The sequence below is a fragment of the Ambystoma mexicanum genome, chromosome 5p, assembly GCF_040938575.1.
Source record: "Ambystoma mexicanum isolate Mex_15411 chromosome 5p, UKY_AmexF1_1, whole genome shotgun sequence".
In the NCBI taxonomy this organism is placed as follows: Eukaryota; Metazoa; Chordata; class Amphibia; order Caudata; family Ambystomatidae; genus Ambystoma; species Ambystoma mexicanum.
In genome coordinates, this window is record NC_090930.1 from 1,315,172,308 (window position 1) to 1,315,200,059 (window position 27,752).

Genomic DNA, 27,752 nt, shown 5'->3' on the forward strand with positions numbered 1-27,752 from the left:
CTTATCCACCATTACTGGTTCGAGGACCACAGACATTTGTTATTCCGTGGGTTCATATAGATCCCTAGAGAGGCCACAACCCATTTTAACGTTAAAATCCCCTACCCAAATGAGCCTTTTCTTGGAGTTCATTGGGTCGTCCATATATAAATCTACAAATTCCTTTGTTTTACGCCATATGCCCCCCTCTGCCCCGTTTGGACTATTATAAAAGTTCAGGACATCGAACCCCTTGGTGCCCAGAAACGTTCAAGCGCAAGAGCAGGAAAGGGAGAACTGGGGAAAAAAAGCAACCTTATGGCCTCAAGCAGGAACTCCAGCTGGCTCGAGAACAACACCAGTCCACATCAAACGAGAAACGATCATGAAGTGGACAGTCACAATGGTGTTGGATGGCATCGAAGGAAGACACAGGTAAAAGTAGAGTTGTAAAGGCACAATTTAACTAAACTCCAGAAACATGAAGAGCGCAATGTGGCTCATAACTCCTTGGTCGGTGGGGAACACCTGACGGCTGAAGGAGCCGCCAGAGTCCGTCTCTCCCACTCGCCACCACAACACCCAGGCGCACAACTCTCACAATGTGCTACTTGTAATGTGTAGTCTTCCCAGCGGTTAGTGAGGAAAGCAAAGGAATACGAGTCAAAGGTCGCAATTCGCCACAGAGCAGAAAGGCCAGAAAGGACTCTGCGGGGCTCCGCATTGCTGAGTCTCTTTCACAGAGTTAGCTCCTCCTCCAGGCTTTCGCCAGCAAAATTAACCCTTTCCTGCCAAGAAACAAGGAAACAGTGAAAAGAGATGTGGCGGCCAAGGTGGATAGAAAGTAATATGCAGGACTCCGCCTGCTCCGCATTGCTGAGTCTCTTTCACAGAGTTAGTTCCTCCTCCAGGCTTTATCCAGCAAAATTAACCCTTTCCTGCCAAGAACCAAGGAAACAGTGAAAAAAGATGTGGCAGTCACGGAGGACAGAAAGGACTCTGCAGGTCTTTATTAACTTTTGTATGATGCTTTTATGCAATCACATTTTTTAATTTAGGTGATTAATTGTATGGACAAATGTACAGAATGTTATGAATTTTGCTATGTATTTGATACATTGTTAAATGCTTTTCTTTCTTCTCTTTTTCCTTGAATTTCTATATTGGAATGTATAATGTGGCTTGTTTAAAGTTTATTTTGAAACCATAACACAATAAAAAAAATACACTTTAATTGCATAACAATAGATACGCATCACAAAGCTTCTTGAGGCACCCCACACTGTATGGACGAGTAAAACACTACCCAACCAAGAACACTGGGCTCTGTGTTTGCTAGGCAAAACTAGTTCACGTGTGTAAGCGATGGGGATGAACTCCATTCAAGTAAAAAACGAATTTGAATTTGTAGGCTTGAATGCTTCCTCTTCTTTTTTATTATAGTTTATGCGGTTTTCATAACAAAGACAATAATAGAACAATCAGTTGCATCGAATAACATAAGTACATGCATTCACTTGAGATACATTATATCTATTAACAATAAAAAAGAAGAGGGGAGAAAAAAAGAAAGGGAGGGGAGGATGCGCATCACATGAAGAGAATCAAACTCTTTACCCATATAATTAATTAAAGATAGTCCATATTTTATCATACTGACTCATCTTTTCTTTAACATGAAAAGATTCTCTCTGCAGCAGAAAGGACCATCAAAGTATGTAACCAACCCTAAAGAGCAGGCTGGATATCACTTTTGCAATGTTTCAGAATATGTTTTATGGCTACTGTGAGGGCTCTATAGACGGTGACATGCTGAGGTGTGTATAAGGTCTAGGTGAGCCATGAGATCATAACATCCAGCCTTTGTGCTCCTTTTATGGACAGATTTGTTATTTATATATTTATTTACATGGCACCAGAATCTTACAGGCATCTAGGCACACAATTACACAAGTTTATGAACATATAGATGGGACAAAGGTAGGGGAACAGTGGGAGCTCACCAGGTTTTGTTGATCAGCATTTTTCTTAAAAAGTAGGGTACCTAAGCACCAGTGAAACACCCTTGTGTGAACTTCCTGCCATTCAGAGGCACTGAGATCCAGAGCAGACAGAGAAAGATCTTCTGAGGGTGTTGGTACGTTTATAACTAGGGCAATTAACCTGTGCCCGATTTGATGAGCGCAAGGTTCTGGTAGGTTTGTAGCAGGACATCAGTTATTTCAAGCAGAGAGGGACAGTCCCATGAAGGCATCGATGGACAATGGTTGCTACCTTTAAATGTTTGCGAGCACGCACTGCAAGCAAATGCAGGTTTTTTCTATGATTGGAAATATGATCGCTCCTGGGTATTCCGTTTATGATTCGTACAGCATCATTTTGAATGATTTGGAATTTTTTAAGACATGTTGTTTGCACCAATCAGGAGGACATTTCGGTGATCCCTCCCCGACTCCATGCCCTGACTATAGTCACTCAATTCTTCTCTGAAAGGAAAGGTCATATGTTTTTCAGTAGGTGGAGGTAGTACGTGTAATTCCTAGTGACCTGGTTAACATTGGCTTCTGCGTTCAAAGAGGGTTCAAGATAGGTGCATAACGTTAAATATATGATCCTGTTTGCGTAAACCAAAGACAACGTGAACAGCACTGTTCTGGACGAGTTGTAGAGATCAAATATTGGTCTTGGTGGTCCCAGACAGGAGGCTGTTGCAGTAGTCGAGCCTTGAATTAATCACGACTGAGTCCACTATAGATCTATTTTCAAAGGAAATGTAAGGCCTAATTTGATGAAGGAGTTTTACCACGTACCCCCAAGTGGCTCGAATATGGGATACATCGGTTTTCATGTTTAGCTCAGAATCCAAATAGACACCAAGTGTTTTGATGCTAGTGGACACCAGTATACAGGTGTCAGCAATCTTGAAGCCTCTATAGGGGATGTCAAGTTTCTTCAGACGTTGCGCAGTGTCCACTATGAATAGCTCTGTCTTGGTGTCATGGTGAGCCAATGAATTAGCTATCATCCATGACTGAATTTCATGGTAGACTATGTCGAGGCTTTCAGAATCCTGTATAAAGTTCCCAGATAGTTCAAAATCCACCTAGGTATCATCAGCGTAGTTGGTATAACGGACACCCAGACGGCGAAGCATGTCAAGAAGTGGTTGTATATAAATGTGAAACAAAGATGTAGAGATGCAGGAGCCATGTGTCATTCCGGCGTTGTTAATGTCCGGGCCTGATTGAGCATCTTCCACTGCCACTCTTGACAATCGGGGACCAAGAAAAAGATGCAATCCAGTCGGTGGTCTTTTGAGAGCAGCCAACAAGGTCCTTCAAGGTCAAAGGCCACAGAGAGGTTCAGTTTCATCAACAGGGCTGGATGGCCTTTATACTCGATGCCGGCCAAGGTGGTCTTCAGATCCAGCAGGGCTGTCTCAGTCCCATGTCGTGCCCGAAAACCTGGCAAGGGCCTAGGATGTTGTTGTGCTCTACAAATTCCTGGAATTGAAGGTAGGCCACTTTGTCCAACATTTTAAGGAGAAATGGGACATTAGTAATAGGCTGGTATTTTTTGGCTAAGGAGGGGTCAAGTGAGCTCTTTTTCAGAAGGGAGGTTATCCACACTTCTTTATGGGAGGAAGTGACCACCCCTCTAAAAACTATAGAATGACCATCCTTGTAATCCAAGATGTTAGTTTTTATTAGCATTTTAAGATGAAAAACATAACAAGGACCATGAATACATATTCAGTCAACAACCTGGTTCAGCCTTAAGAATCTTAACATTTCCCCCGCCCCAAAAAACAACTATGGTGGTTTCTTGCACATCCGAGAACATGACGGTTTGGTGAAGAGATTGCTTTACGTCCACGTCCCACAAGAAGGGACGCTATGCGCCGTACCAGGGTACTCTAGATGTAGATCCTTTTGCTATGTCCTGATGCCTCTTAATAGTATGTTCAACAGTTGTGGGCCCCCCCTCACCCTCCAATTGCTGTGGGAGAGGGGGTCTCACCGTCCTTATCCCGAACCCCGCACAAGAACAAGGCCCTCCCTGCCCGATATCCAAGCTGGCTTGATCGCTCAGTGCACCTCCCATCCCCACTTTTGTCTATCACCATCCTATGCTGGCCGAAAGGTGCCCGCTTCATGATTTACCAGTGCTGTTAGCTTGTCCATTAAAAACATGTTCCTCACTTTGGCCAGCCATTCCTCCTTGTTTGGAATCAAGGAGGTCTTCTACTTTTGTGCCAGGGCAACCCTCCCCGCCCGTAACATTGTCTCCCACATTCTGGGGTACCTATATGTGTCTGAGTCTTTCGTAGGCAGGCCCAGTAGCATTGCCAATGGGTCTTGAGGGAGGAGCTCCCCTGTTACCTCGGCCATCCACCCCGCAAGTTTTCCCAGTAGCCTTGTATCCATGGGCAATGCCACCACATGTGGGCCCTCAGTCCAACCTGGCCGCACCCCTTCGGACAACGCGGAGTCGCCCCCGGGAACATCTTGGATATTTTGAGAGGGTCCCTATGCCATCCATGGAAGACTTTAAAATTATGCTCCATGTCCGCTGTGAAGAGATTCCCATGAAATCCAACTTTGAAGACCCTACCCTACTCCTCCTCTGAGTTCCTCTCCTGCCAGGTCATATTAGTATTGTTGGAACCCCCACCTTTCGGGTAGGTTATTGGTGTTTATAACTTTGTATAGTTTATATACCATTTTGCGCCTTGAAACACTTGTGTATAGGCACGTTATAAATGCCATATCATATCATCCCTTTCCTTGAACCAGCACAATCGAGTACTTTCTAGAAGGGGGTTAACGGTCTATTGAGGTTGTCATCCCACTTCTGTTCACATAAGATCCCCTTCAGCCGAAGGTATTCAAAGACCGTAAATCGAGCCTGAACCCAGGACCCCCTCCACCTCCTCCTATGATAAGAAATCCCCCCCTAGAATAGTTGCCCAGCCCTCTCCATACCATTATCTAACCACGTTTGAGCTTTACAGAAACCCCTATCCCCCAATCTGAGTAGGAGACCCCATAATGTGACCATCGGGGATGGCCAGGTGAATAGGTGTTCTGTTTGAGGGCCCTCCCTCCACAGTACTCCTAGGGTAGGGTGTTCGAGAATCCTGCCCCGGAGGTTCATACCCGGGGCCCACAGTAAGTCTCTTACCTTGAGTGGATGTGTGTCCATATCTTCCTTATATGTCCAGTAAGTTTCCTTCCCATCCTGCATGTGTTCCCGGAGGACCCAGAGTTGGGCTGCTCTACAATAGTGTCATAGGTCGGGCAGGCGAAAACCCCCTCTTCCCTGGGGAGGGTGAGAACGGATCTCTTGGTTTCGGGGGTTTAACATGCCAAATGAAATTTTGCACTGCGCTATGGAGTTCTTTAAAGGTGTGGTCGGGTACTTTCGAGGGGACGGAGGTGAACAGATCTAGTATTCTCGTTAAGATGTTCATCTTCACTGCTGTCATGAGACCGTACCATGAGAGGATCATATTGGACCATCTTTTTAAATCCATGTTAATGGCCGCAATCAGGGGGTCATAATTGGCTGTTACCAGCGCCGAGAGCTTCCTGGTGATCTGCACGCCCAGATATGGGAGCGCCGATTTTTTTACCCTAACCCCCAGGAATGTGTTTAGTGGGTCTAGGGTCGGGTCACGTACCCGGAGGGGTAGCAAAAAGGATTTAGATTTATTAATTTTCAACCCCGAGAAAATCCCAAAGGTGTCGATCAGGGAGAAGAGGGGGGGAGTGATGCGTGGCCGTTAACTACATAGGCCAGGATGTCATCTGCGAAGAGGGAGAGTTTAAATTACACCTGCCCCCTTCAAATCCCCTGTATTGCCAGGTGGGTCCTCGCCGCTATCGCAAGAGGTTCCATAGTGAGGGAGTATATCAGAGGTGACAAGAGACATCCCCGCCTCGTGCCCTGGGAGAGACTAAATGAGTCAGTGAGTGCCCCGTTCACTTGTACTCTTGCCGTGAGTGCTCTATACAGGGCGGCTACCCATTCTCTCATGTGCTCCCCAAATCCCAGTTTCTGTAGGAGGGCCATCATATATCTCCATTCCACCCTATCGAAGGCCTTCTCTGAGTCAAGAGACAGGGAGCTGGCGTTGAGGTCGGACTCCTGCGTATAGTGAATTAAGTCTATGGTCTTCTGAATGTTGTCCGACCCCTGGCACCCCTTAACAAAGCCCACTTGGTATCCATGGACCAAGGATGGCAGTATCCCCTCCATTCTTTTACCCAGTACCTTGGCCAAGATCTTAGCATTGACATTAAGTAGGGATATTGGGCGGTAGGAAGAGCACACGGTCGGGTCTTTTGCCTCCTTTGGTAACGCCACTATAATGGCCCCCATCATTGAGTCGGGTAGGGTCTCCCCCTGAAAGACTGCATTGAAGATTCTAGCCAGGTGTGGGGCCAGGGTAGATCGAAACAGTTTATAACATTTTACTGAGAACCCATCATCCCCCGGAGTCATGCCCCCTTTCATTGTCTTTATCACTTGGACTATTTTCTCCTCCTCTATCGGGGCCTCTAATTTTTCTGCAACGGGTATGGCAAGTCCTGGTATAGGTATCTTTTCGAGGAAATCATTAATTAAAGCCTCATCACCGTCAAATTCAGAAGCATATCATTTTTCAGAATAATGCTTAAAGGCCCTGCCTATGGTCGAGGTATCGTAATTAAGTGTTCCATCACCAGATTTAGTGGCTTTAACCATTTTACTCTTTTGGGTTTCCCTTAGTTTCCACGCCAAGATTTTATCAGCCCTATCTCCTTTTTCGTAATACTATTGTTTGAGGAATTGAAGGCTCTTTTCTGTTTCGGTCAGTAAAAGATCTTTTAGTTGGGCTTTAAATTGGTCGAGTGCTTTCGTTTGAGCTGAGGTGATGGACGTGCCTGGAGTCTGGCCCGGCTGTACCCCTGCAATTTTGTCTCAGCGGGCCTTCTCCTGGTTGTCCCGTTCCCTTTTCTTTTGTGCTCCAATTTTTATGATGGTCCCCCTTATTGTGGCTTTAAATGCATTCCACAGCGTGTGTGCGCTAACCTCCCCAGTATCATTGATATCATAATATTCCACTATGCTCGCTTGTACCATTTTGGCATTTACCGGGTCCTTCAACAGGGCATCGTTGCATTTCCATCTGCCCCTTCGTCGTTGACTTCATCCTCCCTTCAAGGTGATTCTCATCAGGTCATGATCAGACCAGGGGACCGGGTCCACCCTTAGATCTGATGCGTAGGCGAGCAAGGAACTATCCTCCAGGATGTAGTCAATCCTTCAGAAGGTTTCATGGATTTTAGAGTAGTATGTGTATGGGGGATCACCCTCGGTCGAACTCGAGAGGGTTCCTTCTAGTCCCAACTCCCGGTTGGTTCTGCGGAAGCTCCTAGATGTAGAGTCGTCCACCAAGGAAGGGCGTGGGGGGACATTCTCTTCCTGTCGCTCAATGGGTTGATCACCATGTTAAAGTCCCCCCAACAATTAGGGTACCTTCAACGAAGAGTCTAAGTTGGTCCTTGACCCCTTCCCAGAACGGGCCTTGTCCTTCGTTCGGACCATATACGACCCTCAGGGTCAGCTGGGATCCTTGAAGCTGACCTGTAATAAACGGGTAGCCTCCACCCGGGTCTTTAATAGAGGCTGCCGTTGTGTAGCCCAGGTCATTGGCCATTATCTTTGCCACCCCCTTTTTGGTTCTGCAAGAGGCGTGATATACCTCCCCTATCCACCTACCCCGGAGCCCCGGTTCTTTATCCTTTGCCCAGTGTGTCTCCTGCCAGAAGAGCAGGTCCAATTTGCCCCGTCTGAATTCCCTACTGAGTAAGGACCTCTTCGTGGGCAAGTTCATTCCTCCGACGTTGAGGGAGCCTATTTCCAGCACAGGAAGCTGGTCAGCGATTACCTAATGTATGGCTGTCTCTCAATGGCATCCCTGGTACCCCTTTTTGACCCAATTCACCTCACCTTTGCCCGATGACTGGGCTGCATCATTTACTTGAAACCACCAAACCCTTGGATCTCCCTGCTCCCCCTTCCCACCCCGTCTCCCTCCCCCCCGGGTGGAGTTTGTCCCCAACTACCCCCCCTTCCCCTCCAACCAGGTTCCTTGTATCTTCCCCCCTGAACCCCCCCTTCCCCGGCGTCCAGCCAGTGAGTCTGACCATCCCTGATACCTGACTGGACCAGCATTTCGCCCGCCGCGACGGGGCCTCCCCTTGATTTTGACTCCCTTATTGAGCCCCCTCATTTCCCCCCTCCCTCACCCCAAGTGCTGTTACTCTGTCGTTATACTCAGGCTTGTGCACCCTCAATACTTGCTGTTCATCCAGGGAGCACACCCAGTAAGAGATCATCTTACGGGATTGCCTTCTCGAGCCCGCCGGGACCTTCTGTCACCCATTGGAACTTCCCGGGCCATCGTCGCGGTGGGGTGAAGGAGTGTTCTGTTTTTTTTTTATTTTCTGGATCCTGGGACTCGTCTGCGATCCTTTGTGTTTCCTTTCCCTTCTTTTGGCCTCAATGCCTCCCATGTTGGCCGCCTCTGGTCACCCGCGTTTTCCACATAGTCTTGGATTGCTCCTCTGATGTCACTTTCAGTAACCAAGCACACTCTTTGGCCCATGTATTCAAAAGAGAGGGAAAGGGGATAGCCCCACCGGTAGCAGACCCCATTTTCCTGAAGGATCTGCGTCAGGGAATGGGACAGGCATCTTCTGGCTAGCGTGAGGGCATAGAGGTCTTGAAAAATCGATATTGTTGTACGGGATGTTGTTGGCTTTCTTGGTTTCTTCCAGGATTTTTGTTTTTTCGGCATAGTAGTGGAAGCGCACCAGGATGGAGCGGGGGCCCCGGCTCTGCCCCCGGCTCTGTGCGCCCTGTCTATTGTGGGCTCCTTTGATGCCTCATTGCTGAACAGGAGTCGGACCACATCTCTAACCACCTGGCAAATGTCCCTCTCCGTCTCCGTCTCCCCGTCCATCTCGGGGACGCCAAAAAATCAGAGGTTATTCCTCCTCTCCCTTTTTTCAAAGTCGTCCATTTGGAGGGCTCTTTCCTCGTCTTTCTTCTCCAGGGCCGACAGTCTGGCATCCATCCGTGCTTCTAAATCAGAGGTAGAGGACTGATTGGTTTCCAGCTGGAGTACCCTGTCTTCCACTTTGTCCACTTTCTGGTCCATTTTCTCAAGTTTTTGATTTATGTCTGAACGCATGTCCCTTATATCTTGTAACATGGCAGCAAACCCCTTTTCCATGGTCTCGGTGTCCTTTTGCCGGCTCAACGATCTGATCCATCCTCTTGTGCAGTGCGGGCCTTTCCTAGGGCCTCTCTAGTTTCCCTGAACCGAAATTCCTGGAGAAATGTCTTCCAGCTCATGCAGTTCCACCGGGTCTGCTGCCGGTACTCTAGATATCTGGCCCCTAGAAGCAGAGGGAGCTCTCGCTGGACTTCCCCTGGGTCTGGCCGAGTCCATCTTCCCTTGGACTCCCCCTTTGAGGCGAGCTCTGTGGAGTGCTGCTACAACCAGGGAGGGCACACGCCCCAGCGTTGGCTCCCAGGGGCCCTCAACATGCTCAGATTTGATTGACGGTGGAGGAGTGCAGCTCCACTGGGCTCTACCCTTGTTGGCTCCTCTTTATCTATGGAGGGTCCCTGTGGGTCTGTATGGCGGGGAGGACATTGGAAAGGGGGGGCTAGAGCGGCTGAACCTCACTGCCAAAGTAGAGCCCTTCCTTTCGATGATCCAGCCACCAGGGCCTCTCTGGGAGTTGGAATTACCCCGTTAGGCCTCTCTCGGGAGGGCACACCCCTTGGGCACTGGATCAGGGGCCACCACCCTTGAGGGTCCGGGTTGCAGGGGACTTGCTCTGCAGCCGAAGTCACTGTCCAGGTCCAGGGCTGATGCCTTGTTGTTGTATGCTTACCCCACCTGTTGGGTATTGGGGTGCTCCATCTCTGGGCACCAACACACAGTATGTCCGCCCTTCCTTGCACTCGCTCTGCAGCCCAGGTGGGTGCCACTGTCCCCAGTTCTGCTGCGCCACACCAGTTCAGTCCTCTGTGTACCCCCCCCCCCCCACAAGCGCCCACCACAAAGTAGACTGTCCAGGAACAGTGGGTCCCCCTCCACCAGGTCTTTGGGCCAGGCCACACAAAGCAGGGCCACGTCCTCTGGGGGAGGGGGTGAATGGGGAATGAGAGGGCCGCAGGCTACTACTCCTGCAGCCGGTGTATGCTGGAGTGGGTTTCTTCCCTAGTTCAAGGCTGCCTTCAAGGGCCCTTCTGCGTGTCCTTCCGCCCTCTCATTCTCCCCCTTTGCGGGGGTCCGCGGCGCCCTCTCACCATGCTCTGAGTGAAACCGGTTTCCTACCTGCTGCCTCTCGGCTTCCCGGTTCTCCTCTCCTCTGCTGCTCCACATTGGTCCTGGTCCGTTGGGGAAGCGCCTCCTCTCAGTTCGCCGCACTCTGCCCAAGGTGCAGCTGCTCCAGGGCCTCTGCAGTGTCACTCCACGCCTCGCCTCTTGCCCGCGGGTCTTCCCCCCGCTGCTGGTCCTGCGTCCCAGTGTTCTTTTCGCTCCGGGGGTGAGGGAGCACCTCCTGGCTGCGGGCCGACTCGGGTCCCGCCCCCTCTACACCAGCCGCCTCACCACTCACTGTGCCTGGGGGCCCGCTTCGAGGCTGCAGTATTTGGCCACTATGACCTTTCCTCCCCACCACCGCACAATCCTGGGGGGAGGGCTGCAGGAGCGCCCGATCACGGGCAATCGCCCACGTCTGGTCCGCCGAGGCACACTCCCGCGCAGACTCCTCTGCACCTCTCCTCCGACGCAGTCTTCTGCGTCAGGCTCACCTCGAGTTCTTCCTTTCTCCGGCATCAGAGACGCCTCGTACTCTGGGCCGGAGAGGTCCCCACGCATCAGTTTTTGGACTGGGGGTGCCTTGGGTGTTCCCCTTACGGGTCCTATGCTCTGTTCTTCCTGGGGAGGTCTCTAAGGGGGGGCTCAATTCCCTTTTCGGCCCAACCTGGCCGGAGCAAGGCCCTCAGTCTGCCATAACCTGTGTGCCCCCTGGTGGCCTCTCCCTAAAGGTATTTTATCCAGTCGGATGGATGCCTCAGGTAGGCAAATTGTTAAACTAACCAGCCGATGATCAGACCATGCATGGGCAGGGTGAGCACAACGGGGTGAGCACCTCCAGTTGATGTGTAATAACCCAGTCTATGATGAGACCTTTCTGGTGTGTAGGCTCCTTAACCCATTGGATGTAATCAATGGAGTCCAGTGCTGTGAGTAAAGATTTTGCTGATTTATGTTTCTCGTCTTTAGCCCAGTAGTTGAGGTTGCCTAAGATGACAATAGTGGATTTGTGTTTAGTGATGCTATTATTGAGAGCCAGGAACTGCTCCTCCAAGAGAGGCAGGTCCTTAGGTGGTCTACAGATGATCAGAATAGCAACAGACGTATTAGAGCTAGTTTTTATTTTAGCAAGGAGGCTCTCACAGCCTTCTATACCAGAATGTGCAACTGTGTGGCAGTCAAGAGTTTCCCTGATGAATAGTGGGACTCCACCCCCCCCTTTGACCAATACGGTCGGTCCAAAGGATGCTGAACATCTGTGGGGTGGTTGAGACTCAAACCCGGGATATAGGCCGGTAGAGAGAAATTCCCAGAACTCCCCTTACTTATGCATATGAAGTAGCTTTGGGTTTTCACCCTAAGTTACTACGGTATTCCAGATGTGGAACCCTTGTTCACTGTTCTTAGAGAGGCACAGCTCCACCTCATTGACAAGGCCCGACCAGGCCGAAACACATGTCTGGGGTTGCTGTTGGTACTCTTGCTCAGAAGATAATTGCCTGGCATTTCGTTGCTGGACTACCCTTGGGCAGGACAAAGACTGATATGTAGTGGATATTTCTTGTCTGTGAAATGATGGTGAGCTAAAGACTCTGGTTGAGACTCAAACCAGGGATATAGGCCGGTAGAGAGAAACTCCCAGAACCACCCTTGCTTATTTAGAGATAGAAGCTGCCATATTAGTCGTGTTGGTCAGCCAAGTTTCTGTAATACTCATCACATCATCATCAGAGGTATTGAGGTAGTCCATCCCATGTCTGACAACAGAGAGGGTATTAAGAAGAGCCATTTTAAGAGAGAGTAGGGTGGAACAGTCTGGAGGCACAAGAGATGCTAAATCCGGGACTGTTGCGACTTGTGTGAGCAATTGAGGATGATATTTGTCAGAAATAGAGTTTATCAGCCACTACTGCGGGTGCCTGAGGAGGGGGGGTAGAGGGCGTTCGCATTCACAATGGACTCCGGGGCATCTTCTATGGAGTTATCCTCCTGAAGATGATTTAATGTAACGGAGAACAACACTGACCCATGGAAAATACTCTGCATATGAAGGTCATACCATTGCAAAACTGATTTGAGCCCTCAGAAGTGTCTAGGGGTGTGTAGAACTGCAAATCCTATTAAAAAAGATGCTGCCTGATTGGGCACGATAGACGCCTTTGTTTCCTGGATCCAAGAGAAGGACCTGGGTTTCCTCACCACCCTGCATGCTGTTGCTTTTGAGGTCATTTGAGCCTCCTGCATCCCAGTCCTCGCTGGGTAAGACCCTCCCCCATGCTGCTGTATTAAGGCTCTCAGTATCCTCCAAGTTGGTATCCAGGATGATCCTACAAGACGACCCTGGTCACTAAAAAGGATCTGCTTCATCTCTACCGGGTTCGCTTTTGCACCCTGCCCAGTATACTAAGGTCCAAAAGATCAAAGTACAGGGTTCCCTTGCAGTCAGAGCTCAGAGACCGAAGCTGGGGATCTATGCCTGCAGAGTTCATGCAGCCTCAGGACTACTCTCCACTCAACTGAATTCTTTCACCGAGCCTGGGACGAACCTGAGGCCCTCTCACATTATGATGGCTGCCCTCTTGTGGGGCCTCGGCACAGAGTGGTGCGACTGCAAGAGGCACTATTCTCCTCAACCCCCTCAATTCTAGTCTCCAGGCAAAGGGACAAGGTCAGTAGGGTCAGGTTTGATTAATGAGAAACTGTGGCGATTGGTAGCCATGCTCAACTGGGAGTTACTGAAGGACACTGGTACATGGTGCCCTGGTCAGCCACACCCCCATGCTTGCTATTACAGTTCAAAAGAAAATGCAAAAGACATTTGATGCACTACATTGAGATGTCTTTGCATTCTAGGTTAACTTGAAAGGACACGCAGACCCCACATTTAATATGTCCCTTAATAGAGTGGAGACCTCACTCATTATGGACATATCGCTTGATCTAAATCTTAGAACCAAGGTTTTCAAAAATGTCAACCTTTCTTAAAAACAAACAGAGGGAGAGACATTTTTACTTCAAAGCCTGTAATACAGTGGCACTTTTAATTGATCAATTGCTGTACCTGCGACCAACTTTACTTTATGTTGTTACTAATACAAGAGGGTTTTGATCATACCTCTTCATTTTAGGTGTCAGAAGATGTTCATCAGTGAAACTTGCACCTTTAAATGCATGTCCTATAGATTCTTCGGGTAACCTCTATTAATAAATTGAGTTTCTCCAAAACACCAAAATCTGTGCATTATGTAAGTTTATTAAGCTTGTACGGTGCAAACAATCAAAGTGCACTAGCATGTTATTATCATTAGGGTTGGTAAATAGGATCACCACTAGGTAATAGTTTTCTGCATGGATGATTAAGTTTAAAAATAAAAAGTTTTGATTGCGATGCCATTGTGAAAAGTAGGTTGGTGCTGCATGAGTTGAGCAAGGTTGTAATAATTGTATGCTTTCAAAAGGTTTATGCCAAAAATAAAAAAATATCTTTAATGTAATTACAACAATGTATTTAGCAGCAAACGCAATTCCATAGAATTAACTGCCGCGTCACCTGGCCTACTCACCTATCTTGTACCCTCAAGTTCAGCATTGGTACAACCATTCCTGTCCCTAGACCATTATAACATCTTAGCCATAGCTGGCACCGTTCATCTCATTACAAACATTTGTTTGGCGATTAGAATACCCAAGTGTACTAAGCTCAATATCAGGTTGTAAATCATTGTAGTTGGTGTGATACAGGCAAGACCATTTCTAGTTAAGCCATCACCATTGCGGGGGTGCAAAGTTTTAATAAATATGTAAATGCACATAGACAATATGAGGGGGAGGGGCTTCCTTTGCAGGAGGACTCTTGGGACACCCATGATATAGGGCAAATTTGCTTCACCCATATGATACAATGTCACCCATATATCCTTTAGTTTCCTTTTTCCACTGGACCTTTATTAGGCCACCTCTCCCTATGTTCGTTGAAATCATTGCGTGTGCACCACAAACTGGATGACACATGTGCGTCAGGACTAAGGACTGTAGAATCCGGCCCCCTCTGAGTTACTGGAGACAGGTCGACAACCTGAGCTCAGTGGCACAATCCGGCATAAACTGGATAAAACAATAGATCGCAGGGTCAGTCGTATTCCAAAGAAACGAGCTGGGGGGAGATCTCTGTCTTTGGCTGGGGCCTCCCTCTGGAACAGCCTCTGTGCTACTCTGAAACTTGAGGAGAACCATCTCTGGTTCTGGAAGCACCTCAAGACCTATTTTGCTTCTGCCTTCGCCCCCTCTCCCCTGCTGATCTGTCTCTCTCGGCACTGTGCACCTGGCAACCCTCTGTCTTCCGGGTCCAGGTACCTGCTTACCCTGCCACCCTCCTGCACTGCCTCCGGGCCACCCCTTGCACTGGGGTCTGTATTTATACAGTCCCCCTCCACTTTTTCTTCCTGCACTTATCAGACCTACCCTGTCTGCTGCCTTAAACCCAGCACTTGCCACTTGCTGACTGCACTACCACTGTTAGTTGTCTTTGTTATTTATTTATGTATTATTATTTATCTGTTTCACCTTTGCTCCACACTTTCCACTTCGTCCCCTTTCCATGCACTTTTCCCCTCTCCCTTTCCCATGCACTTGCGCGTTTTCAATGTCACTGGGTCTAGTAAAATCGTTGTTTTGTTCCCCTCACTTGCCTTGTCGCGGTCTGAACCATTTGTGTACGAGCGCGATAGAAATACATTTCAATTCAATTAAATTCAATGGCAGATTAATCACAGACGTAGTCATCCGGGTGGAGGAACTACGCCCCACGGTTGGTGAGGTGAGACCGGAAATAACCCTGGAGGAAGAAGCTCACTCCCCTCCTCAGGTCACGCTTGACTGGAAGGATGTCACAGCATGTCACTTCCTTCTATGAACAGCAAGGATGAACTAGTGGGTATAATGAATGGCGCCATTGTTTTGAAAGGAGGAAGGATGAGTGTGCAAGAAGACCTGGTCATTGGATTCTCAAATCTTCTCTGGTCAGGTGACCAGTGATCTATAAAGATTTAGGGTGTGGAAGGCAGAACAGGCAAGATAGATGGGACTCGATCAACAAAATAAATCTCCTGCTTATCATCACCTGAAATTGATGTGTGAGTCTGGTTTCTCTGACAGTTGATTTCTGTGACTTGGACCTGTGGTGCACTTGGTTGCACGGCCACGCTTGTGGACAACCTCCTCTCAAATGACCCTTGTGCATGACCGAGAAAGTGCAAAGTGGTTCTGGTTTAAAAAAGGGGTGGTACTGAGCATGCGCGAGCCGCGCATGAAGACCTAGCTGCACCGGCTCCCGGCGGCCGCGGTAAACATCCTGCGATATCCTGCCCCCCAGACTTCAAACCAGCCCCAAATCAAAACGATACCGAGGCGGTACCATCAGGGCAGCACGCGCTGCATCCCGGCGAAGAATCGGGGTCAGAAGAGCTCGAAACGGGCTGGAAACCGCCAGCGGAGTGGCGGCTGCCATTTTGGCCGATGCGAAGGGGCAGTCTGCCTGCGCACCCCCAAACCACCACAACCCTCAGGGCTCTCGGGGTGAAAGCGGAATGGAGGCAGAGAGCGCGCAGCTGAGGCAACAAGCGGCCCCATTCTGAAGATACGACCGGGATAGCCATTGGTGCCACCTGGGATTCCTCTCACCCGCCCGACTCCTGCGTCGGTCCGGACTTCAGCCCCGAGGACTGGCGACCGCACACGCCAGCAAAGCAAGGTGAGAGGCGCACCCAACACACGCGCACCACCCTGTAAAGGCGGCGGAGAACCCCCCTCCCCACGGAGATCACCCACACTGGACGTGGGGCAAGGCAGCCACGACCAGGGTCGCCCCCCCCCCAGCCAGCATACAAATCTGCATCACCCCGAGCCCACAGCGTGAAAGGCCACAGACTTTCCCTCTTCCTCCTTTCCTCTTCCTCCACGATACTGGAAAGAGGCTACAAAGAGGCCAGCAGAAGGGCACCGCCTCCGCAGACTGCTTCCAAGGTGACGCGGATCCCCAGCACACAAACCACCATCCCTGCAGGATAAACAGTCCCGGGTGATGGACCCACATGCCACACGCATAAAGAAATAGGCACTGGGACTATTGCAAGAACTCAAGGCCCAAACTTGGGAACGCTGCACCCCTCCCCACAAGGCACAAGACAAGCACTCCACACTGGAGAGCCCTCTGATGAGACCACACATCTGTGAGAGTGGGCTAACAGCAACAGTGTGGTAGCTGGGTAAATCCCATAAAACACTGGACCAACCGAGGCAAGAGGCCTAGGAATTAACTACGACAAAAAAAATCCACCCAGCACTGGCTAAGCAGTAACCTTCCCGGAGACTCTGATCATACATTGGTGACCACCACCCACATATGGGTGAACCAGTAGCCAACTTTTGAGGCCGCAGACCGCACCCACACCGCGAACGACGCCTGACTCTGCTCAGCAGGCAGACTTGCAGTGAGCGCCCTCCCCTTGAGCAATGGGAGGATGCCTCACTGGCACTAGAGCGATTTTAGGACCTGGCGGTCCCACCGCCACAGCGTAGGTCGGAATTGAAAAACAGGACACACGCATAGCTCTCGACGCTGGGTCTCACCGGGTGGCTGAAACCAAACTCTCAGACCCAGTGCAACAGGACGACCCTAAGGAACAACCACTGCCACAAAGGGGTCTACACGCCCAAGGACTACAAGCTAACTTTGTCACACCACTCGCTCCATCGAGCAACGTAATGGGAAAAGACAAAACCCTCCAAAGCAAGATAGACCTCTATACGGTTGGGCCCCTCCAGAGCCCCCCAAACATAGACCCAGAAAAGAAGGGTCAGGAGAGGAGGAACTCAACATCTCGCTGACAGACGTCATGAATGCCATCAAGGAGTCAAGAACGTCCCTTGAGGAGAAAATTGGGGGCCTAGCTATCTCAGTGTCCTTTCTACGGCAGGACCTCCACAACCTGTCCTCGAGAGTGGGAGAAACAGAACAGAGAATTTCCAACTTGGAAGACGCCATAGGACGGCTTGCCAACATAACCCAAAAAGTAGCACAACTGGAAAATAGAGCTGAAGACAGCGAGGGACGATTGAGGGGGAATAACATTCGGATTCTCGGAATTCCCAAAAGAGAAGAGGGCCCCAGAGTCAAGCTCTTTCTGGAAGATTGGCTAGCCGACGTATTCGCACCCAAAAAATTATCAAGTTCTTCTCCATAGAACGCGCTCATAGAGTGCCAACTGGACGTCCCATTCCCGGCGCCCCACCACGAACAATAATTGCAAAACTTATGAACTCCCCGGATAGGGACACAATCCTCCAGATGGACTGTGCCTCTGGCCCCATCACGTACAACGGCCATAGGGTCAGCTTCTATCCGGACTATACCAGGGAGGTCCAGAAGGCTCGACAATCCTTTGACACAGTCAAGAAGAAACTGCAATCCCTGTCGGTGAAATACAGTCTGTTCTTCCCAGCGCTGCTCAAAGTGAACCACGAAGGAACCACTCATTTGTTCCACTCACCAAAAGAAGCCTGGGATTGGATGTAACCCCAAATCCTAAACACGCCAGAACATCAAAGATCCCCAAGAGGACCCCCGAGAATGATGCCGGGCAAGGCCGACCCTCCGCCGCAGCAAGACCCAAGGAACTACGACCACCCCACAATGTCACAAGACAACCCGGCCAGAGAAAGGACTGGATGAGAGTCACCGTAAGAATTCCGCTCTCAAGGACATCACAGAACTGTGGGAACCACGCACTAGTGGCCGCCATGGGAAGACGGTAACTCACTCGAAGTTGGTGTAAGCTCCCCGCTACCTCCGAGAATGTTTTGGTTTCAGGTTAAGCGCCCAGTTGGCGCACAGCTCGGGCTACAGGTGCTTCTAGTTGGGGGGGCGGGGGGGAGTACAGGGAGGGACAGGGGGAGGGTGGGCCACTCACAAGGCAGCAGATGCAGCGAATAACCCAATCAGGCACCTAGGAGATCACTCAAAAACGGCGCAAGTTCGAATTCACAGGCGTACTAACAACACCTGAAAACCGTTTACTCAGCAGGAACACAAGAAATAGTCGCTACCGTTGGCCTAATACAGCGCATAGGACACAAAAGAACCTCACCACACACACTGCACCCTCCAACAACTCTGCCCCATCGGATCATGGCCACATGTAACGCTACCACCAGGAACCCCCAGCTCCTGACCGGAATGTGAAAGAGCTGGGGAACGGAATCAAACAGCGCCTAGCTGTGCAACTTCTGAATAGGCACACGCCAGACATAGCATTCTTGACTTAGACGCACCTAGCAGGCTCAAACTGCTCTTTCTTCAAACTCACAAACTACCGAATGGCAATCCACGCTGGCTTCACCATGGGCTCCCGTGGCATACTAATACTAATTAACAAAAATCTCCCCCTCCACCTAACTACTGTCACCCAGGACATGGGAGGCAGATACACTTACATCACAGGGACATTATGGGAACAATCCATCTCACTGCTAGCAGTATATGCGCCCCCAACCCTGCTACCCGCGCTGCTTTCTGACATTTCCCCCCTGATCACACGGGACACATCAGAAATCTTGGTCATGGGAGGTGACTTCAATGAGGTTATGAACGTAGAAATGGACTGAACACATTTACGAGGTAGAAACCCAGCCACAAACACAAAACTAGCTGCATTCAAAAGCGCCTTAGGCCTGCAGGATGCGTGGCGCACTGTACACCCAGACCGTAGAGTATACTCCTACAAGACCGGGGCCCACGCCTCACTTTCTAGATTGGACTACGTCTTCATCCCATCCATAGATAAACATAAAATACGCGAAGCGCATCTACTTCCCAGAGGAATCTCTGACCACTCCCCTCTGGTAATAGAAATCAGCACCTCCAGACCAAATCCCCCCTCATTTTGGCGCCTAAACAATTATTACCTGGGATTCCCGGAACTGGTAGAAAAGATTCAAGATACCACCAAAACATACTTTGAACTGAAAACAGGGACGGCAGCCAACCCGGGAACCCTGTGGGAAGCCTATAAAACAGTGCTAAGGGGTGACATCATCTCTTGGACAACTGCGCACAAGAAAAAGCACCTTGCCGCGGTACACGAAGCGGAACAGCAGGTCCAAAGCACAGAAGAAGCTCACCTGGCACAGGACACGCCCGAGACACACCGGGCACTAACACTAGCGTAGAAACGCCTCCAAAATATAGCACTGGACAATGCCAGGCAGGCGCACAGAGCCCTACGCGCTAGGGTGTATGAGACTGGGGATAAAGCCGGCAAAATGCTGGCATGGTTAGAACGCAGGGATGAAGGCCACACCCATGTTAGACGACTCTGCAATGGTGACTCTGACCCACTAACGGCAGACAGAGACATAGCGGAGGGCTCCGCCACATACTACGCTAACCTATACAGGACACCCTCCTCCCCCATAGACACATCGATATTGGACAAAATTACCCTCCTTACTCTTACCACAGAGCAGCACAAGAAGAAGTAAGTGCAGCCATGTCAGGACTCCAACCCGGGAAATCCCCAGGCCGAATGGCTTTCCAACAGAAATATGGCAGAGGGTTGGGGCAAATGAGATCGCCCCACACCTACTGCGCATGTACTAGAACGTGCAAGACCAGGGCTCCCTGTCACCGGACCTCAGAGAAGCCACTATAATAGTGCTACCCAAGGCAGACAAACCCCCCAAAAACTGCGGGTCGTACAGACCCATCTCCCTTATAAACGGCGAAACAAAAATCCTAGCGAAGTTCTTAGCCGACTGTCTACAATCGGTCATTACATCCCTGATCCACCCAGACCAATGTGGCTTTATGCCACAGAGGTCAACCCGAATCAATTTATACAGATCACACTCTGCTTTAGAAAGAGCTGACAGACTCCAGGACCCGTTGGCACTGCTAGCTAACGACTTCGAGAAAGCCTTCGACTCGGTGCACTGGGAGGCCATATGGGAAATAATGCACAGCATGGGATTCGGTTACCAATTCATGACATGGGTAAAACTCCTCTACAACTGCCCAAGGGCAAGAACTAAAGTCAACGGCTGGCGGTCAGAACCCTTTACCATAGGGCGGGGCACAAGGCAGGGTTGTCCCTTGTCAGCTATGATTTTCGCACTAGCAATAGAACCCCTTGCAACACTGATGAGGCAGTCAGAACTATGGGAGGGCTTCCGACGGTCGGACACATGGGAAGACAGGGTCTCATTGTACGCAGATGACCTTTTAATCTATCTGAAGGATCCGGTAAACTCAAGCCCCGTAATCACACACTTGTTAGAGGGTATGGAGCATTCAGCGGTCTACGCTTCAACTGGTCCAAATCTATACTATTCCCGATAGGGAGGGCAAAAGACACAGCTCCGGAAAACTGCCCATACCGAGTTGAAACAACACAATTCAAGTACCTAGGCATTCACAAATAGTCTCACAAACTACATACCTGAAACTTACATCCCATTACAACAAGATTTGTAGAGGATACGCAGCACTGGGTATCGTTACCACTAACTCTACTGGGCAGAGCGGCCCTCTTCAAAATGATTGCCCTGCCCCGCTTTCTGTACATCCTACAGAATGCCCCATTATATATCCCAACGCTTGAGTTCCAGAAAATTGACCGCGCCCTCCGGAAACTGTTGTGGTGCGGTGGTCACCCACGAATAGCACTTGCCACACTCCAAAGGTCCATATGGGTGGGAGGAATCGGACTGCCCAGACTGCAAACACACTATTGGGCCAGCCAGATGGCAGTCGTGAACGACATGCTACATGGGGACGCAACACTGCCCCATGTCAAAGCTATAAATGCTGACAGGGGACTGCCCTCCCTCGAACTCCTATAACGCAACCTGAACAGAGCAGCTCTCCCATCCATGTTAACACACCTGTCACGAATCTGGGTAGAAACACATAAATACATGGATTGGGACATGAAACTGACTCCTGAGCAACCACTGTGGAACAACAGATATCTTCCAGAAATTAATAAGCTTCCTAGATGGCCCGCCTGGGTAATGCAAGGGATCATGAGGATCAAAGACATCATACAGGAAGGCAAGATGGTCACATTCGAAACTTTACAATCCGGCTACTCTCTCCCACCAACAGAACAATACCACTACACTCAAATAAAACACGCAATACAAGCCCATCTCCCAGACATGACCAATATGCCGGAGTACACCACGATGGAACGCAACATATTCCCGGAGCAAATCAAACACTAAGTCACCTCAACCATGTACAATGCGATTACCTCCTTCGCCACAAAGGAACTATTCAGCCTTAAAGCCAAATGGGAACGAGATGTATGAGCACTACAACCAGAAGACTGGATAACCGCACTGATGTACCCCAGGGAGGCCGCATTTTCATCCTGACTCTTGCTCGTACAGCTAAAGATCCTACACCGAACCTATTATACGAGAATGGCCCTCTTCCGATAGGGTAAAATCTTATACCTACGGTGCTTACGCTGCAAATGGGAAGAAGGCACCTTCTTCCACATTCTCTGGGAATGTGACCACATACAACAATTTTGGCAGGCATGCTGCGACGAGCTATCTAGGGTCATGGGCAAAACAATACAGAGAGTACCAAAGATGCTATTGTTGGGGGTGGATGACGAGAGCGATATGACAAGATGCGAAAAGTTATTCCTGTCAACTGCCACGGCAATACTCAGAAGGAACATTGCACAGCAATGGGGCTCGGAAGTCACCCCCAGTTTCGATCAATGGGTTACGGATATGGACATGTGCGTCGCAATGGAACACAGGGTGTACACCGCAAGAGGCTGCCCTGACAAAGCAAACAAAATTTGAATGGGAAGACTCGCACTGACTAGGAAACTGCCTAGTCAGGTAGATACAGACATGTGTATATTGTGAAACAGGAAAAAGCCTATAGAGCATTGCCCAACACTGCCAGTGTCTCCATGCTCTAGTCTGCGCTGATGATGCTCGCGTTGCAAAGGGAGTTGGGGGGTTCAGGTAGAGACTTTCAGCAAATTTATGTTTAATAATGTATGTGAAAAATGTATAAAATTGTTTGATTTAAAAAAAGGGGGGTGGTAGGGAGAAGGACAGTTATAAGTGGTGTGCTTGTGTGGGCTGCTCAGGAGAGCAGAGTGTGTTTACAATTGTTAAACAAGATGTTGATTTGTTTTAGGTTTATGTGAAAATTGTGTGGAAACTTTGGGTTGGGTATCTAGTTCTGCTGTTTATTTTTGCCTGGCTTATTATCATGATTTTGGGTGTGATATATTTATGTGCTGCTATAAATCTGGCATAATACTGTCAGTTTTAGAAAAAAATAGGGATGGTCTGCTAAGCGCAGATAGGCTTTCTGGGATATTCTGGTTTCTGATATTGTAAAGGTTTTTGCATCCCAAACAATTTCTGGTACTCTCAAATAGTTGTTAACGGGAATAAGAGTATTAAAGTAGACAATGGAACAGGATACGTCAAGGAAGAGAGAATCTATATTGACTGGAGTAAATAGGTCTGGTTGGGGCAAATATAGTACAAGTGCCCTATGATCATTACATCACCACACAGTGGAGTCCTAGTAACTCCTTTTCCCTTTTCAGGACCGCACTAGAATAAAGTCACAGTGTGCCTGGTACAGCGGTGAGTGGGACTGAGTGGGAGTTTAGCATGTGAAATGCCGAGCTAAGGGCTCACCTGCCTTTTCATGTATGCTAACTATCACAGTTCCACATGTGAGTTCCTCGAGTTCTGGCACAAGTGAATGCAAGATAACCGACATACCTTGCTCCAGTAGAGGGTACTTTTAATTTGGAAAAAATTAGTGGCTTTGAGATGCACAAAAGAGGGGCAGAAAGGGAAGGGGAGTCACAGGGTTTGTATGCTACATGGATATAAGAGGGAACGAGGAAGAAAGCATCAAAAAGAATAAGACTGAAGAACCCGAATGATCGATTTAGGGGACATATTAGGTTCCTGAAGGGAAAAGGAGTTAAGGGTCATACACTTTGTTGCAACCGCAAATACGAGGAAGAACGCATCAAAGAGAATAAGACTGAAGGACCCGAATGATCGATTTAGGGGACATATTAGGTTCCTGAAGAGAAAAGGAGTTAGGGGTCATACACTTTGTTGCAACTGCAGATAGTAGATGAAAAACAGGAGGAGAAGCAGGATGAAATATCTACAGAAGATATTATTGATTTATATACTATTGTTCATGCTTCATTACCAGGGTTGGGGTGGGCAGGCAGCAACGGCAGACCACACCAACAAAGGGAATTGTGCAGGCAACTGCAATCGGGCCGCAGCAGATGCAGGCATCAACTGCACAAGTGCATCCAAGACCCAGCACATTGTGTGCTCCTCTGTTTCCACACATGTCTGATGCTTCTCCAGGCGCTGCTCTGTCAGCAGCAGAGGAGAATCCTCAAGTGCTACTATGTTCCCTGAACTCCTGGGGATGTGCACAACTTGATTAAGGAGTGTCCTAATATTAGGGAAGAAGCACTGCTTTTTTTTCAAGGAAATGCTCACTGATATTGTGCTAAAACCCTGCTTGGGCTGATATGTGTCAGCATATGAAGCCGATAATCCCTCTGGGTAGGCAAAGACTGACTCAGCATGATAATTGGCTGGCAGCAGACCCTGGCATTGGAGATGCCTTCGAACAGATCAGGAACAGGTAGATTGCTGCTATCCCAGAGATCCGCCCAAATGTACTGGGGAAAAATTGGTATCATTTAAAGGTAGTGGTCAGACATCACTTGGGTATCACCAAACCCAACTAGGCAGAACAGAAAGCGATAGCCAACTCATTTGTTTCCCAATATACAAGCCCAATTGAAAATGTTCTATTTTATGTGGTCGAAATAAGACTTTATCGGCATTGGTCTTGGTTGTGAATCACTGCACGATGTGTCAAGAACAAAAGAAAGAATATTTAGAATACGTTAATGACTTTATAGTTGCAAAATGTAAAAAGTCAGGCACAAATACATCCTAGAATAAGGGGTAGATTTTGTTGTGGGTTTGGGGGAAGGTTCGTTTGTTTGTTTGTTCATTTGTTATGCACACCAAACCCGTAGGTAAGAGGGCGCAGCAGTATGAAGATGCAAAGCTTACATAGTTACAAATATGCATTGAATATACACAAATATTACATAAATACAGAGTATACAGAGTGTACAAATATATATACAGAGGTAATGTAACCTTTGTAGTTAGAAGAATAAACATGAGCAGTGTGCAGATATGCGCCATGCTTAGTCAGAGCCTCTGTGTATCACTAAGGCACGCAGGTGAACAGGGACAACGGGCATAATCTAACAGGTCAGAGGCTAAGGATCTGTAGCGATATCAACTTTTTTCTGAAGTGTAGGTAGGGTTGGTCAGCTCTCAAATCTTGAGGCAGAGAGTTCCAGCATTTAGCAGCCTTTACAGGGAAGCTATTGCCACCAATAGTGGTGAGCTTGTATTTAGGTATCGTCAGGCAATTAGCATTGCCGGCTCTGGTTTGTCTGTGGACGATTTTTCTCTGAAGCTTAGCTCTAAGGTTGCTAGGGGCAGCGTTATTAAGAGCTTTGTGGGTCAATGATAGCGTCTTCAATTGTATTTTATTGGCCGTGGATAGCCATTTATGATGGCGTCTGAAGGGGGAAATGTGGGTTCTTTTGTTTATACCTAAGGCTGCTCTTAAAGCGTTATTTTGTAAGGTTTGGAGTCTATGGATAGTCGTTTTATTAGCACAACTGTAAAGAGCATTACAGTAATCAATTCTGGAGAGTATTGGAGCTCTATCCAGGATCAAGCAGCTTTCGTCAGAGAGGAAGGGCTTGCCAGCTCCGAGTAGCTTGCACGTGTAAGCTGTGGTGGATGTCAGGGATTTGATCTGTTTATCAAACGACAATGTGGAGTCCAAGTAGAAGCCAAGGGTTTTTACCTCCTTGGATACTTTAATAGAGCTCCCATCAATATTGAATGAAGAAAATTCCTCATCCAAGTTTTTGATGTTAGCCGCCTGAGAACCCGAAATTATCAACTCCGTTTTATCATCGTTCAAGCATAGGCCATGAGTGGCCATCCATGCTTGGGTGATAAGATATACTTTGTTCACCAGGCCCGTGTCCTTGTTGTGATCCCCAGAAAGTAGGAAGAGAATCTGGGTATCATCTGCGTAATTTGTGTAGGTAATGCCCAGAAGGTCCAGATCATCAAACAAGGGTTTGGTAAAGATATTGTATAGAGTTGGAGAGACGCAAGAGCCTTGAGGGACACCACACAGGATGGGGGTGGGGTCTGCGGCTGCCGAGGGAGAGAAGACTCTCATGGTTCTCTCTCTCAAGAAAGATTTAATCCAGTTGATGGCTTCCGGGGAGAAGTGGGCAGCAGTATCAAGGTGTCTGCAGAGGACTTTATGGTTGACCAGATCAAATGCGGCTGAGAGATCAAGGAGGAGCAGAAGTACTGACTGCCCTTTGTCTCGCAGCTCGTCTATCTGGGTCTTTAAATCAATTAAAGCTGTTTCTGTTCCGTGTAGCGGGTGGAAGCCAGATTATCTGTTACCAAGGAGTTTATGCTGTTCAAGGTGTTTTTGAATTTGGTTGTAGGCAGCTTTATCTAGTATTTTAAGTAAGAAAGGGACTGTGGTAATCGGCCGGTAATTGGTAGGGATGAGTGGGTGTAGGGTCTGTTAGGCCCCCCTCATCCACCTCAATATGGACAGCTGGGGAATCTGGGAAAATAAGGATATGAGGGACAGCAGGGTATCGGGGGCAGCATAGGTTTCCAGGACAACAAGGATGTTATGCAGATCTATCAGCATGCAATTACTGCAAACAATCTGGCCAATGGAAAAATGAGTGTCCTTATAGGCCCCAATGAAACATGTTCCCAAATACGCAGGAACAAAGCCCAACTACAAAACCCACATGAATATATCAGGCCATTTTTCAAACTCTAATGTGAATACACTTAGTCCCTTTCCGAACCCCAATGCACCAAATGTTGCCTCTGGTCAGTGTTTTATACCCCAAATCGATCAAGATCCGTTCTGACTCAGCTGGGAGATAACCTCACTGTTAGCCCCTTGATGCCAGTGGTCCAAAAGGGCCAATTTGTACAATGTAAGGTAGATGGTAAGCCTATTCCCTGCCATACAATCGGAATGTTTTCCTGATGTACTCTTGTTTACAGACGGACACTCTGAAGGCAGCAGGAGTAGCTAACGTCCCTGTGGTGCACCAGGTTGCTGAACCTCTCGCTGTCATTTTTTGTCCTATAACTGACATGCATACTTTCCTCCTCAGTTATGCAAGCTTAGGTGTACCATATATTGCACCCTAGAAGGAGTGTTCTCAAGTGTCCCCTGTAAGAATACTGAATCTGACCTAGTAGACCTTCAGGTTCCGCTAGTCAAAATGATATTAGTGGGCTGGTCCACTAATTTACTAGATTCAGTAAACTCCATTCCGCAGTCTTTCTGGTCTGTCCATGACAACGAAGTAGGCTTATCAATGATGTTGAACCCTGTAAGGATTGTGTTTGACCCATCTAAGCGATTACCCTGTATTCCTCAATATCCTGGGAAGCCAGACGCTGAGGAAGGTATAACCCTGATTATAGAGTAACTTCTAAACAAGGCATTATTATCCCTACATCCAGCCCTTGCAACACTCTGATTCTGCTTCTCAATAAGCCTGGCAGGAATACTTACAGATACGTGCAAGACCTAAGGTCAGTAAAGTCAGTTGTGATCCCATCCTTATCCATCATGCCCAATCCAGGCGCAATTCTAGCAGTTTACTGCTGACAGCAACCTATTTTACAGTAGTAGATCTATGATCTGCCTTCTTCTCTGTCTCTTAAAAAAAGGACAGTCAATATCTATTTGTGTTTTGCCATAGATGAATTTAGACGTAGACTAGACAGCCCTAAGCGTACACTGAATCCCCCAACCTATTTTCCCAACAAATGAAGAAGGATTTGAACGATATCAGATTTCTGGGAAATTCAGTGCTGATATTTTATGTGGATGGTTTGCTGTTAACATTCCCCACAAATGAGACTTGGAAAACGGATACACAGGTGTGACTGGCCACAGTAGCTAACAAGGGTCACAATGCTTCAAAATAGAAATTACAATTGTGCAAAGAAAGGGTACAATATATGGGACATGGTATTGCAATGGGACAGAGTTATTGGATCATGCGGAAAGGAAGCAGTACACAAGATTCCGAAACTACCAACAGTCATTCATATGACGGCTTTTTAAGGTACAGTGGGTTGTTGTACTCAATGAATTTTGGGATATACAGACATGGTAAAACATTTACAACACTATACA